Source organism: Pogona vitticeps, chromosome 5 (assembly GCF_051106095.1).
Source record: "Pogona vitticeps strain Pit_001003342236 chromosome 5, PviZW2.1, whole genome shotgun sequence".
NCBI lineage: Eukaryota > Metazoa > Chordata > Lepidosauria > Squamata > Agamidae > Pogona > Pogona vitticeps.
In genome coordinates, this window is record NC_135787.1 from 111,661,911 (window position 1) to 111,677,052 (window position 15,142).

At 43.1% G+C, this 15,142-nt stretch overlaps 2 long non-coding RNA genes across 2 annotated transcripts; one reads left to right on the forward strand and one right to left on the reverse strand.

Moving 5' to 3' along the window:
* Positions 1–5,415: 5,415 nt before the first annotated feature.
* LOC110088011 (uncharacterized) lies at positions 5,416–7,966 on the reverse strand. The gene is made up of 3 exons (XR_012087912.2): positions 7,330–7,966; positions 6,704–6,845; positions 5,416–6,051 (listed from the first exon to the last, which is right to left on the reverse strand). It is a non-coding gene; the product is annotated as an uncharacterized LOC110088011 (long non-coding RNA).
* A 366-nt stretch (positions 7,967–8,332) lies between these two features.
* Positions 8,333–13,967, forward strand: LOC144589504 (uncharacterized). Its single transcript, XR_013545657.1, has 2 exons — positions 8,333–8,794; positions 11,307–13,967. It is a non-coding gene; the product is annotated as an uncharacterized LOC144589504 (long non-coding RNA).
* The last annotated feature ends 1,175 nt before the right edge of the window (positions 13,968–15,142 follow it).

Sequence of the window (15,142 nt, forward strand, 5' to 3'; positions counted from 1 at the left end):
GACCATGCCACGAGGTACCCTGAAGCCATACCCTTGACTAACATTGAAACTAACACAGTGGCAGATGCCTTGGTGGGGTATATGTCCAGGATGGGATTTGCCTCAGAAATAATCACAGATTTGGGCGCATCGTTCACATCAAAGCTCATGAAACGCTTATGGCAAATCTGTGGAATTAAGCACAAGGAAACCACTGCCTATCATCCTGAAAGTAATGGGTTAACTGAGAAGTTCAATGGGACTCTAATGCGCATGATTAGGGCTTACTTGGCAGAGAATCCAAACAATTGGGACCAGAAGCTGCAATCCCTTTTGTTTGCTTACCGATCAGTGCCACAAGCCAGTACCGGGTTCAGTCCGTTTGAACTTTTATTCGGGAGAAGGGTGAAAGGGCCCCTTGATTTGATCAAACAAAATTGGGAGCAGATCACCCAGGATGACCCACAAGACGTTGTGACATACATAGACACCTTGAGGAATGACCTAAAGAGAAAACTAGAGCTAGCAGCAGAGACCCTGCAAGCTCAAAAGGTCAGAAAGAAAGCTTGGGATGACCAGGAAGGCAGGGAGAGGCACTTTGACCCAGGGGAGGAAGTGCTTTGGCCTAGGCTCTGCAGAGAGAACAGACTGCAGCTGGGTATCCCAGAAACAAAATATTTGGGTCACATGGTAGGGGGAGGAGTGATAAAACCCCTAGAGGCCAAAACAGAAGCAGTTCGTGATTGGCCTAGACCCAACACCAAGAGAAAAGTCAAATCATTTCTTGGGTTGGTGGGCTACTACAGAAAGTTCATCCCGAGGTTTAGCGAGATTGCGGCTCCGCTGACCGATCTGACGGGGAAGAGGGCTGATGACCGCATCCCGTGGGCCAGCGACTGTGAGGAGGCGTTCCAGAGGTTGAAGCAGGCGCTCATCAACTATCCAGTGCTGCGGGCTCCAGACTTCGACCGGGAGTTCATCATCTACACCGATGCGTCTAACAGCGGGGTAGGAGCAGTTCTGTGCCAGGAGGATGAGAATGGTGACCAGCATCCAGTGTCCTACCTGAGTAGGAAACTTCAAAAAGGTGAGAGACATTTGGCAACCGTGGAGAAGGAGTGTTTGGCCATAGTCTACGCGATCCAGAAGGCCAAGCCTTACATCTGGGGAAGACATTTTGTTCTGTGTACTGACCATTCACCATTGCAATGGTTAAAGACAATGAAAACCCACAATAGCAAACTTATGAGGTGGGCTTTAAACCTACAGGACTATGACTTTGAAGTGAAGGTGGTCAGAGGGTCAGTGAACTGTGTTGCTGACGCCTTGTCAAGAAGACCTGAAGAATGAAGACGGCGAAAGAACATGGACTATGTATATATATTGATGACAAAAAGTTAAATGTACCTGTTTTTTGAATTTGGTTTGTATGAATAAAGGTAACTTGATGTAATGTATATGGTAAAGGTTTAAATGCCTAATTGATATGGTTAACTTAGAATGTAAGTATAAGTAAGTATGATATGGTATGTATAACTGTTGTTGTGTGTTTTATTCAGGTTGTTTTTTGGGAAAAAGCACCTTAGCTTTCCCCCTACAAAACAACTTATAAAGAGGGGAGGTGTTACATACAGCACTGATGTTACCTGTCTGTCATGGGTTTGGAGGGAAAGTTCCATCCTATGGGGAGTGGAAGGCAGGACATCAGGAGGAGGGGCTGTACTGTATATATATGTGAAGCCTGTGTGGTGAAGTAGGAGACACTAGAAGCAGACGAAGCAGCAGCTGGGAAGAAGAAGCTGGTGTGGGAGTCTGTGTGTCAGACAGGGTACTACTGTGTGTCAGAGTACCAACCTGATAGGTTCAGGTGTCTGTGGGGTTAGCCAGAACTGATAGGTTCAGGGTCTGTGCTTCAAGTTAAGGGTTCTGTGTGAACCAAACTGTGTGTATGTATGAGTGAAACTAAGCCACGTTACTATATCTTATTCACCTGATCATTTTATTTTCCCTGTGTGTTGTTTTAAATAAACCTTATTCTTTATTGTTTAAAAATCCATCCCTGGTCTGTGTGACTTCTTATAGGGGATGGTTGGTGGCAGCTTAGTTAACGTGTGGCAGATCCCAGTAGGTCTGGGTTTGTCACAGGAAGCACTTATAAATGATTACATCAACCATCATGCATATTTCCACCTCTCAGAAGTCACCCAGGTTTTCAATGGGATCATTTGCCAAGGTGACAATAAACTCCTCAAGAGCTGTCAGGAAACCATTTGGATTCATTAGCCTTCTGGGGCATACCATTAGTTTCAATGAGTCTAAACACAACCAAGTAGAGGTCTGTCTATAATAGAACCACAGAAAGGTCCTTCACACCCGGATCAGTAACACATCCCTAGCCATTTAAGTCTCCTAGCAGAGGGACACCAGCTGCACCCCTGATATCAGCTTGGTTAGCTAAGGAATGGAGATGGTTGAGCAGTGTGGTGGAAACTACATGCACAGAGTCCCTGTTCTGTTTTGGACTCCCACTTTCAGATATAAACATTCAGACCTAGAAAATTGAGGAATATGAGATTTACCTGTGTATTAACCCTTTTCTCATTCTTCTGTCCCTTTTTCAAGACCAAAACCATTCTTCAGGGAGTGATGTGCCTAACTGGAGCACTGGGGTAGCATGAAAAGGTGGTGGAAAAACTACACATGTTCTGCCAGCACAGACGCTGCTCAGAACAATTGAAGCTGGGCAGCAAAAGAAACCTAGCTGATTGGTCATCCAGTCCTCCACCCAGAGTGTGGAAGAGTCTAATTTCTGAGCTACGACTCTGAGAATCCTCCAGGTTGGAGGATTCTTGAAAGCGTTTTTTTTAAAAAACAAAATTTCCTAAGCTTTATGTCCACCCCACCAACCCCAACAGGCACAAGTTGCCACTAGTGGCCAGGACTTACTCTGAACAGTCTGGACAAGGGCCATGGCCTAAAAACATGACACCCACTTCAATTGTAACCAAGTGGAGTGATCGAATGTCATAACCAGGAGCCACTGACAAAGCATTAGCTGTTTCTTCCTTTGGCCAAGTCCAGAAAGTCACTGAGCAACACTGGAGCGGCTTGAACCTTATTGTCATGGCAATCATGTAAACACAAAGGGCCTTAGAATTTTCAGCAGCAATGGTCACTTTTTGAACCAATTACAAGCTTGACAGGTCTCCAAGGACCTAATGATGGTCCTACAGGTTGAGTCAGACCTCAGGAAAAAATGTTTGAACTGTAACTTTATGTTGGCTGGAGAGGTTTGAAAGTTATAGTAAAAAAGTAACACTTCCAAGCTCTGGATTAGGTTGCCAACCACTTTTCTCAAATGCTCTCAGGCTAGTAGTCTGAGAATTAGAAAGTATATCTTCAGATAACAGTTGCTCACACATCTTAGGTGTTACTTCCTTCTGTCCTTCACACATTGGGATGGTTTGAGGAGGTGGTGGTTGATTTGAGTGGAGATGAACGCTGGCCTGACCATCAAGGGAAAGAACAGATGCGGGGGCAAACAGAAGCAGAAATAGGAAACATTATTTTTTTGGACTTAACCCCTCCAGAATTCCTGGTCAGCATGGCCTCTGGTCATGGTGACTGAAGGATTTTGAGAATTGTTGTCAAAAAAGTGACATTTCCCATCTCTGAACACGAGGCCTTCTGTTGGACATACAGTTAAGAAAGAAGCCACTGCAGGCTTAAACAGTGAAAAAACTGTATGATCCCACAGTGATGTTACCTGAAGAACTACAAGAAAGGGATGATCTTATCACAAAGTGAGTCAGAGAGAAGCTATTGCTATCACTGTCAACATTTTTACACAAATTTGGATTCTTTGGATTATTTATCTCCAGCTGTCTGAGTCCTTTACTTCCCTTCCCAGGCATTTCATTTATTTATGAAAACATACCGTATTTTTCCATTTATAAGACAACCTGATGTATAAGACGACACCCCCCCTTTTCTAACCCCCAAATTAGAAAATTTTATCCCCGCAGGGCTTAGGAAGTGGATAAAGCAGCCGTGAAAGGGCTGCATGATCGCAGGCCTTTGATCCTGAAGTCCTTTCATGGCTGCTTCAGGATCAAAGGGCTACAATCGTGCAGCCCTTTCATGGTTGCGTTCTTAAGAACTGGATAACGCAGCTGTGAAAGGGCTGCACGATCGCAGCCCTTTGATCCTGAAGCAACCATGAAAGGACTTCAGGATCAAAGGGCTGCAATCGTGCAGCCCTTTCACAGCTGCTTTACCCGAAGGGAGCCTTCCCCTCCTTTTTGTTAAGCCCTGTGGCTTCACAAAAGGCAGGGAAAGTGGCTGCCTTTCATGTATAAAACGACCCTTAATTTTTGGTCTAATTATTTAAGGGAAAAGTGTCATTTTATACATGGAAAAATACAGTAACTAAAATTTGGTAGCAGGTATGTGCTTAGATTCAGTGACAGTCCATCAGAGGTCTGCTCGGGAAGCTGAAGCTGTATGCTTTGGTGCAAGCATCTTGATCAGGTTCACAAAGTCCATTTTTTCAATGCATGCTCTGGAGATCTTTCTCCAGCTCTTCAAAATCTTCCTTCACTCTCAGCATAGACAGGTCTACTGATACTAAGTCAAGTTTTCTTTCTGTATGAACAAATAAAGGTAAAGGTAAAGGTTTTACTTGACAATTGAGTCCAGTCGTGTCCAACTGTAGGCGCTGATGCTCATCCCCCTTTATAAGCTAAAGAGATGGCATTGTCTGTAGATCCTTTCCTTGGTCACATGGCCAGCCTGACTAGGCTCGGAACACCATTACCTTCCCACCAAGGTGGTACCTATTTATTTACTTGCACTTTCATGCTTTCGAATTGCTAGGTTGGCAGGAGCTGGGATAAGCAACATCATCCTGTTGTGCAGATTCGAACTGCCAACCTTCTGACTGAGAAGCCCCGTGGCTCAGCAGTTTAATCCATAGTGCCAACCATGTCCAACAAAGATCGGCTATCTTTATGCTATCTACTCCATTTTAGACCAAAGAAATAAATGTCTTCCCCCTACACAAACTATCACCAAAAAGGAGGTGGAAAGCTGTTTCAATTAGCTAATTCTACCTAAGACTTTTGCCTGATAACACATAGGACTAGAACTAGAGTACACACCCTCCTCCCCAAATGTCACAGCGCATCTACTGGAAGTAAGTTAGACTATCACACATTGAGCACAAATGTCCAAAGAAGTCTCTGTAACTGCATTTGGCTGAATATGGTTACAGAGATCTCAAGGTTCAATCCCAGCCTTCTGTCCTTCTGAGGTCAGTAAAATGAGTACCAAGCTCACTGGGGGGGGGGGCAATGTGAAGCCTGCATAATTAACTTGTAAACCGCTCAGAGAGTGCTTGAAGAGCTATGGGGCGGTATATAAGCAACACGCTTTTGCTTTTATGTTACAGATTGACTAGTACTAGAAATAGAGAATGGAAGAGCACTCATGCTTGATTAATGCATCCGTGTCATCATACTCATCAGCTATAAATGCAGTAGGACCAGCTTCATGCTTTTGTTTGTTCACTACGTTGTATGAATCCAGGCACTTGTTCGTCTCCCAGGAAATCAGAGCAGACATCCATTGGTTGTATTTGGTCTATTTCTCTCATTTGTTGGGAGATGAACAAACCAGAAAGCAAGAAAGTGCCTGTTTTCAGATGCTATAACATACCATAACAAATAAGCAAACTGCAGAGTGTTTCTAGGCAAGCAGGAGTGATTGAGCAGCAGGTATCAGCCTGTGGCTTGTGACTGATCAAGCCAGAATTTAATGAGACATGGTGCTAGAGGACAGTTTTAACAGATAACATGGACTGCCAGAAAGACAAATAAATGGGTTCTAGAGCAGATGAAGCCAGAATTCACCCTGGAAGCTAAAATTACTAAACTGAGATTACTTCTAAAGTTCCTTTTAAGGTGCACACTTGCACACACATGACTCTGCTCCCCTCCACGTAGCCTTCCTCCTCCATTCGCCGACAGCATCATTTTCAGCCCCTTTGGCTCCAATGACAGAACCCTGCAGATTCTGAAAAATTAGAGGTGAAAATTAGAGAGAATGTTGCTTACTTTGGATGTATCAGGAAAAGAAAATACTTGCTGGAAAAGATAGTAGGAAAAGCAGAAAGCAAGACAAAACGAGGAAGAGGAGGACCTAACATGTGATAGATTGATTCAATAAAGGAAGCCAAACCTATAGATTGTAAGACCCAAGCAGAATTGATAAAAAGAAGACTTTTAGAACATTGTTAATTTATAGGGTTGCCATAACTTAGAGGCCACAAGACAGCACATAACAACCTACAGCTATATTTATTTGTAATGTCTATTTCCCCCTCATTTACCCCTTTTAACAGTAATGTAAGAAGTGGAATAGTTTTAATCCTTATAACGTATCCAGGAAAACAACAGAATATGTGGTAATTAGTCATTAAAGAACAGCATCAGAATAGATTTCAGTTAGACTTTTTTGAATTAGAAAAATAAAACCCATCTGCTGAAAATAAAACCTGAGAATTAAATCATTGATGTGCAGAAAAAAGGCAGTTCATGTCAAATGTTCCATCAGGTATAAGACTGGGGCCACAACATAGATAGAAGTAAACAGTGCCCTTCTGCCACTTAACAGAGCAGCATGTTCAGTCTGCTCTCATTTGTACTGCACGTGGATTTCACCATACCATATATGATCTCACAGATCTCAATATCTGTCTTCTTCAGCTTCCCACAGATTTTAGGCGCAGATATATGAGCACTCATTGGACAGCTGAGTTCACTAATGTTCTTGGTTGCTGTATCAATTGTGGCCCGACAAAAGTAGCACTACAGAAAAGGAAAGAAAGAGAAACCGTTTTGTCAGTGCACCAGTTTATTGTTAGTACTCAGAGGCAGAGTCCCATCAGATCTTGCCAGCACAACTAAAGGTGAAAGTTGATGGGAGCTGTAGCCCAACCACTACTAGAAGGTCACAAATTACCCAGTCTTTATTAACACAGCTGGGGAAACAAAATTTTTCCTAGCTCACACTAGAGTGTAGATATTTTATTTCTGTCAGTGAGGGTATTGCTATAAAGCCACCTATTTTATAATGGCAAAAACTCTGCTCCATGAGAACTTTTTGGAAAGCATGCCATATTGTTACTTATTTATGTTAGTGTAGTACCACAGAATACGTTAGCTATTAAGAAAATTTTAATTGATAAATCTCCCCTTTGCCAAAATTCCTATGTGTATTATAGTTCCTGGGTCTGGTTTGAATAGGGGCAATGGCTTGTATAGTACTGTCACTACAATCAGTAACTCTCACCTGTGCTGTCACGAAAATTTAACACCAACTTGCTAGGGTTGGCTGCCTAGCCTTATCTGTATCTATTGTCTTCTTGACCTCTGCTGACTGAATCTTGTTAACTTCACTTGTTCAACGTCATGTCTGGTGTCTCAGCTTTCTGAGTCTCCCTTTTCACTTTTTAATCTTACTTTCCAAAACAGATTTCCCCACTATCCCCCTTTTTGTGTGTCTTGATAGTCCAGATTGTTTCTGCCAACAAAACCAACTACTCAATTACGTTTGCTAAAATCTTGAACATTGCAATAAATTCTGCTGCAAATCCTTTGTGCAACTAAACCATACCCAAACAATAAATACTGTACAGAACGTGATGATTCTCCAATGCCTTGGTGCCCCCTACAGGACACTCTACGGCATTGCAGCCGCGTTCAAAGAATAATGCAGGCATTGACTGGTGCAGCTTCTTTTTAAGACAGTAAGAAGCCCCTGGCAAAATGTTCATCTGAGACCCTTCCCCATCACCTCCTTATCAAAGCATCTTAGGCACTGCCACTTTTTTCTTCCTCTGTGAGAAAACTGTTCCAACTTGCTGCACCAGACCAGCTATTTTAAAAGTTATCATCTTGTTTCTATTTCTCATGCCCGCAAATTCAGAGATAAGATTACTGACAACTATTTCTTTCAGAAGGCTTCATTCAGTGGGTGGAAAGAACAACGACGACAGTTCTGAATGTTGCATTGTGGCATTTAATTAGCTTTAATGCAAGGCAAACTGGAGAACTCTAACTGGACAGCTCCTAGCAGCAAATAACGCTAGCAGGAATTTACAGAAGCTCCCTCCAGCACTAAGAGCCACGCCCTCTTTCCCCCCAAGTCTGGAAAAAAAAATCACCTGCGGCCACACCCCCTTTGGCCATTGGGTTAGGGAAAAAGGGCCGCCGTTTCAGGACTCGGTGACATCATGCAAAGCCTTGTTTTGATTGGGTGTCCCCTTCCAGCGTCCTCCGGGTCGGACGTAGCCGAAGAGAGAGAATGGTGATTGGCTGTTCCGAGTTGCATTGTGGGTAGGAGGATTGTTGGCAGCGTTGCCTCGGTTGTGAGGGTGGTTAGACGGCCCGTGGGGAAGTCCCGGGCAGGAGGGAACGTGGCGTATGTGCCGCTGTTTATAAGGTTATGGGTGGGGCAGGGGTTCGGGAATTGGGGATGGGCAGAAATCTGGTACGGAGGAAAAAGGGTCATGGAGAGAGTCTGGCAAAAAACACTTCCTAGGTGTCTTCCTTGCCTGATTAGGGCGCCGTATGTAAGAGACGACGTAAGGTCTCACAGCGCGCAAAAACTGTCACGTATAAAGGAGAACTGGGGAAGGATTGGCTCTGCACCGGTCGAACTACAAAACCCATAATGCCTCGTTTATGTCGCCAGGGACTGATGGGTACTGGAATCCAACCCACTCCTGACTGAAACTCTGGTCTGCTTAAGCCAGGTGGGAGTGGTGGCGGTAGTGATTCCGATGATAATGATACAGGGGGCTACACCATTATAGCCGACTACTGAGGGAATCCTATTTTTTAAGGGGAGAAAAGTTAGGAAAAACAAATCCAGAGGATTCCTTTGCAAGAGCATCCCAGAGGGTGAAGAAGGTCTGGGGAGGGAACCGCTGTCCCTGATGGGCTGGTTTGTTGTCTTGGTCCCTAGGTGGTTGCCACCTGCAGGCGGTGAAACTTCAGGGATTCCTTCTGTTGCTAAATTCTTCGTATTACAGAGATTAACCCAAATTTAGTTGTTAGGTAGGTAGGAAGCTCACAGTTAAAATCTACAGTGTCTTTCAGGTATCTTAAGTTTTTAAAATTTTATGTTTAGTGGACCTGAGGTGCTGTGTTAACCTTCATTGCTAATTGAGCTATTCAGACTGTTTTAACTTAAAAAAAAGAGAGATTATCCTTAATCTGAAGTATAAGGATTATGGTAGGTATTCATTAAGGCATAGAACTTTGGTGCATAGTCAGTTTTCTTCAGGGCCCTGTATAAAAGTCTCAGACTAAGTGGGAGTGAAAGTAGCGTGTTTGCTACAAAGCAGGTGCCTGTGATTCCACTTGCATAATATTTTGATAGAGCAGAGAAATAGGTATACTTGGACATCTGTTGCAGGGCTCTGAACATGTGTATAAGACATGCTTGAATAAAGCCACATTGCATTTAATTTTATTTTTAACTTCTGTTTATTTTTTGTTCACAATTTCTTAGTTTTGCTAAACCTCTTTTTCAGGGTAAATTATTTTTGACTGCTTTCTATTAGTGCAGTGATATTTATTAAGGCTTCGGTTATATGTACATCTAGGGTTCAATTTCATTAAATAAATATAGGATTGTGCTGTCCTGAGAATATTTTCTTTCTCATTCATTGATTTTAGTGCTAAAATAATAATGCATGGGGCAGAGGACTTCTGTTAATTCTCTTGAGTATTATTTTCCACTGTTTACTGTATGATTTTAATAGAAAGAGGAGGGTATATTTGTTGACTTCTGGCCTAAGAACAAAATCTAACTTCTGTGCTGCAAGGTCAGAAGACCAAGCAGTCGTAAGATCGAATCCATGTGACAGAGTGAGCTCCCGTCGCTTGTCCCAGATGGTTGAATTGGGTCCTACATGCAAATGGCTACTCCAAAAATGAAATCACAAGAGCCATCAAACCAAGAAAACAACACCGAACTGAAGAAGAAAAACAGCCACCCACAAACAAAGTATTTCTGCCATACATCAAAAGGGTCACGGACCGCATGGGGAAACTTTTGAAAAAACACAACCTACAATCAGTATTCAAGCCCACCACAAAAATACAACAAATGTTACGGTCAGCAAAGGACAGAAGGGACCCCCTCACCACTGCAGGAGTATACCGGATACCTTGCAGTTGTGGCCAGGTATATATTGGAACCACAAAATGAAGCATCCACACCAGAATCAAAGAACATGAGAGACACTGCAGACTAAATCTGCAGTAGCTCAACATGCCCTAAAACAAACTGGACATGAAATTCTATTTCAAAATACTTAAATACTGGACAATGTAGGAAGTATTTAGTGGAAAGTCTTTGGTCTAGAGTTCCATCTTGTGGCTATTAAGGGATACACCAGTGGTGCTTAGCCTAACCAAGCATTGTTCTATGATTCTCTGCGCATGTGTGGAATGTAAGTGAACATGACGTTTCGTTGACTAAAATCTTATCTTTATGCTAAAAAATGCTAATGATGGTACTTAGTAAAAAGGCATGCCTCCGGGGAAGAAGACAGACATTTTTACAGGCAGACATCTTCTTCACCGGTGATTTGCTTCATAACTAAAGAGTGTAGTCTGTCCTTTTCTATCAGAGATCTCTCCCTGGTTTTCATGCAACTGCTGCTTGGACTGGTTTCCAAGTGGCGGTTCCCTGGGGATTTTTCCCACAGGACAACACCAGCAATCACTACGTCAGACTGCACAGGTAAGCCATTGAAATCCACAAGCACCAGCAGAACTTCAACAAAAAAGGAAAGTTTGAAACTCAACAAAACTTGGTTCCCAGCTCTCAAAAATACAGCGTGCAAAAGGTCAACGAACTCTACCTAGCCACAAGGACAGGGGATCACTACACACAAAAGACCAGCTAATGACACCCATCAACCACAGTGACAGATAATCTCTTCTTATCACAACAATACACCCACAACAAGACACACTAACCACCCATCTACAGAAAAAGACAAAAGCCTATCTCACAGCCATAAATACTGTACTCCCAAGCCAACTACACCAGAGCACAGAGTGCTGTCCTCTGAAGATGCCAGCCACAGAGACTGGCAAAACGTTAGGAAGAACAACCTTCAGAACACGGCCAAAGAGCCCAAAAAACCCACAATAACAATTAGGTGTGAGATTATAAAGTTTAATAAACCTTGATATGTTTTATGTCTGTTCCTGGTAATTGTACTGAGTACATTTGTTGCTTTCCTTTAGGACGGTCATGCAGTTATTGTTCCCAATGATGCTGGTGACTGAGGTATTCCCACTGTTGCTGCATTTTCAGAAAAGGAAAAGGTAACATTAGGGATTTTCAAATTAACCTCATCAGTCATTTTGGGTCACCTCGTGGTTCTTTTCTAACTTGGGGCATCCCTGGATAGATTCAGAGGTTAGGGAATCCATTTTTCCTTCAGGGATTGTTAACTGCTCTCTCAGGGAACCTGTTACTTCACAAGCACTCTGCACATGCTTAGTGAGATTTAGCCCAATTAAATAAGGTGCAGGAATTTGATCAGAGATTGCCACATCCCAAATTCCAACCCAATCTCTATACAGTGGTGCCTTTTATAGCGATTGCTTCATTTAACGACAAAATTGCTTAGCAACAACTTTTTCGGAACATTTTTACGCTTCGTTTAACGATGGTCCCTGTGGGTGATTTTCACTTAGCGATGGTTGGGACCATGCTTCGCATAGCAATTAAATTTTGGGTCCCCTGTTTCACTTAGCGATGGTTTAAACAGCCTCATGTTTGCTGTTTTTTAAATGTTTTTCTTTTATTTATAAAGTTAAAGTTTACTGTTTAAAATGTTTGAAATCATAAAGTGCACTTAATAAACCCTTTGTTAACCAAATTTGACTTTGTTCTGACTCTTTTTTAATTTGTTGTTGTATTTTTCCCCCATTGAGATGCATTGAATAGGTTTCAATGCATTTTAATTGGGGAACTGCGTTTCGCTTAGCGATGTTTCCTATGGCGATTTTCGCTTAAGGACGGCAATTCGTTCCTATTGGAACGGATTATCTGGTTTTCAATGCATTTCAGTGGGAAACCGCATTTCGCTTAGCGATGAAATCGCTTAGCAGTGATTTTTTTGGAACCAATTAGCATCATTAAGCGAGGCACCACTGGTTTATTTTCACTTTAGCCATGGGTAAAATCACTGGAGTAGAACTTATACCCTTGATGGTAACAGTCTGGTTTGGGAGAATTTGTTCTTTAGGAATCACCTCAGGGTGACACAGGGTTATGTTAGAACAAGTATCAATCACTCCAACATAAGACTTTTCATTAATAAGAATCCTCTCACCAGGGTTATGAACTAAAATATCTTCTGCCTTTACTAGAAAACAATGAATGACCTGGGCTAGTGGCAGATCAGAATTTTCTGTTGTGCCAGTTGCCATGGAGACAGATCCAGATCCTTGGTTACTGCTTCTCTCAATGGCTTCAGCTGGTTTTAAACAGTAAACCTCCTTTGGCTGATTATCATCCTTCTCATTCCTAAGTTTAGTTTTCGTACAATTGAATTGTAGATGACTGAACTCTCCACAGTTATAACACTGTTTAAAAGTCCTTCTCTCACTCTGAGGAGATCTGTTAAACATTAACTTTTCCTCAGGATTCATTTGGGTCTGAGAACTAGGCTGTGTTAATTTAGGTGAATTACTACCCTGGCCTTCTTTTCCAGTTGTTTTGCTGAGGTAATTTTTATTAACGGGTTTTTTATTGTTGTCCCAGTTCTGCTTGTTAAAATTTACCTCAGAGAACCTGTGGTTTCGAATCTCCCCAATGTAATCAACTGTTTCACCTGCTTCTAATAGATTTTTAGGATTTTTGTCCTTAACTAAATAACGCAATTCACCAGCCAAGATAGAATAAAATTGTTCTAACCCAATCACATTTTTCATCTGCTCAAGAGAAGTAACATGTTCATGTTCCATCCATTTCTCCAAACGTTGCAGCAGTTTAGCCCCTAGCTGAGAATAAGATTCCTCAGGCTTTTTGGTCAGGGAATGAAATTTTCACCTCAGGTGTTCTGCATTGATACAAAATATAGAAAATAAATTTCTTCTGTAAGCTTCAAAATCTCTAGCCTGCTCCAGAGGCATCTGGGAATACAGCTCAGCTAAGTCTCCATTTATTTGGGATCTCAGCACTATCATCCTTTCTTCATCCTTGATATTAAAGTCCCAACACGCACGTTGAAAGGAAATGAGGAAAGATTCTGGGCAGTCACCTTTTCTATATTCAGGAAATTTCTTTAGATCAATCTTTGAGAGATTTCCTTTACTAGTGCTGTTGTTATTGTTATTATTTTGAGAAATTCTAATTGTTTCATCTGTAGTTGAAACTCCATTTCTCTTTGTCTCAATTCCATTTGTTTTAATTCCATTTGTATTCTTTCTCAGCTTTTTCCTCTCATCTCTGGTAGTCTTTTTTTCTGCTCAAATGCCATTTGTCTGGCCTCTTGCTCAGCTTTTTCTCTGATTTCTAATTCCCTGGTTCTTTCTTTGATCTCTAATTCTTTAAGCTTGAATTCCTGTTGTAACCTCCATTTTTCAAACTCTTGGGAGCTTACATCACTTTCTCTCCCTGAGGCACCCTCATGAGTCTCCCCCTATTCCACAGCTAGAGGATCTCCATTTCCCTCAACTTCCTTAGGTAAACTTTGTGCCTCTTGAGGATCAGTTTCCTGCATTACTGTCCTTTTAGTTCTTTTGGGTGGTATATTTCTCTGAGTTACTTAGTCTTGAGTGTGTTTATACTGATTTTAAAAAGGACCTGTCTTTCTTCTAGTTCCAGTCACTGAAATAAATTTCTGTTTCAAGCCTCGGCTTTTTCTTCTATTTCCTCAGATCTGTTCTGACCCCTGGCTTCTGCTTTTATCCACCAGCGCTCCCTTCTCTCAGAGCCTTGGATCTTAAGCTAGCCACTAGGTCTCTCAAATCCTGAGGTAAAAATAAATGTTTTTATTTATTTATTTATTTATTTATTGGACTTATATACCGCCCCATAGCGCTACAAGCACTCTCCGGGCGGTTTACAATTTAAATTATACAGGCTACACATTGCCCCCCCAGCAAGCTGGGTACTCATTTTACCGACCTCGGAAGGATGGAAGGCTGAGTCAACCTTGAGCCGGCTACCTGGGATTTGAACCCCAGGTCGTGAGCACAGTTGCGTTCCCTATCTTAGTCCCCCGATCTGGGTTCAGAAGCCCCGCCACTAAGCTTTTCCCAAAAGCTCTAGCAGGTAACCTACTTCTTCACCACAGACCTCCGCCTAAAAGGTACCCTTGACTCAAAAAAAATTCAGTTTAAACTCAAGCTTTACTGAATTGCTTCGTATCCCACCGCTGGACGCCAATTGTGACGTTTGCCCCTCAATAAAACAGGTTTATTGATTACAGATGTTCCTATAATTATTCATAAGTATCTTCTTCAGGTTCATCAAGCATCAATAACACACACACTCTCTCCCCCTCCCTCCCTCCAGGGGTCCCCCGCTGCCGCCATCGCCGCTGCCCGAGGCCTCCGAGGGCTTCCTCGCCACTGCCAGAGGCCTCTCGGAGGTCCCTCGCTGCTGCCATTGCTGCTGCCCAAGGCCTCCGAGGGCTTCGGCACCACTGCCCAAGGCCTCTTGGAGGTCCCCTGCCCCCACTGACCCAGGCTTTCCCAGAGTGGACTGGGCCTACCAGGGGAGGGCTTTTCCCAGTAGACCCGGTCTACTGCCCGGGAAAGCCTGGTAAAACGGGCCTACCAGGGGAGGGCTTCCGCCAGTAGGCCCAGTCTACTCCCCAGACTTTCCCGGGGAGTAGACCGAGCCTACTGGGGGAAACCCTCCCCTGGTAGGCCTGATCCACCTTGGGAAAGCCTGTGGGGGCAGGGGACCTCCGAGATGCCTCCCATGGTGGTGGGGAAGGCCTGCGAAGGTCCCCCTCTCCACCGATCGTTCCTCTGGAAGCACGATCAGTGGCAAGGGGGAACCTCCGGATGCCTTCCCCGCTGACATGGGAGGCCTTTCGGAGTTCCCCTGCCACTGCTAA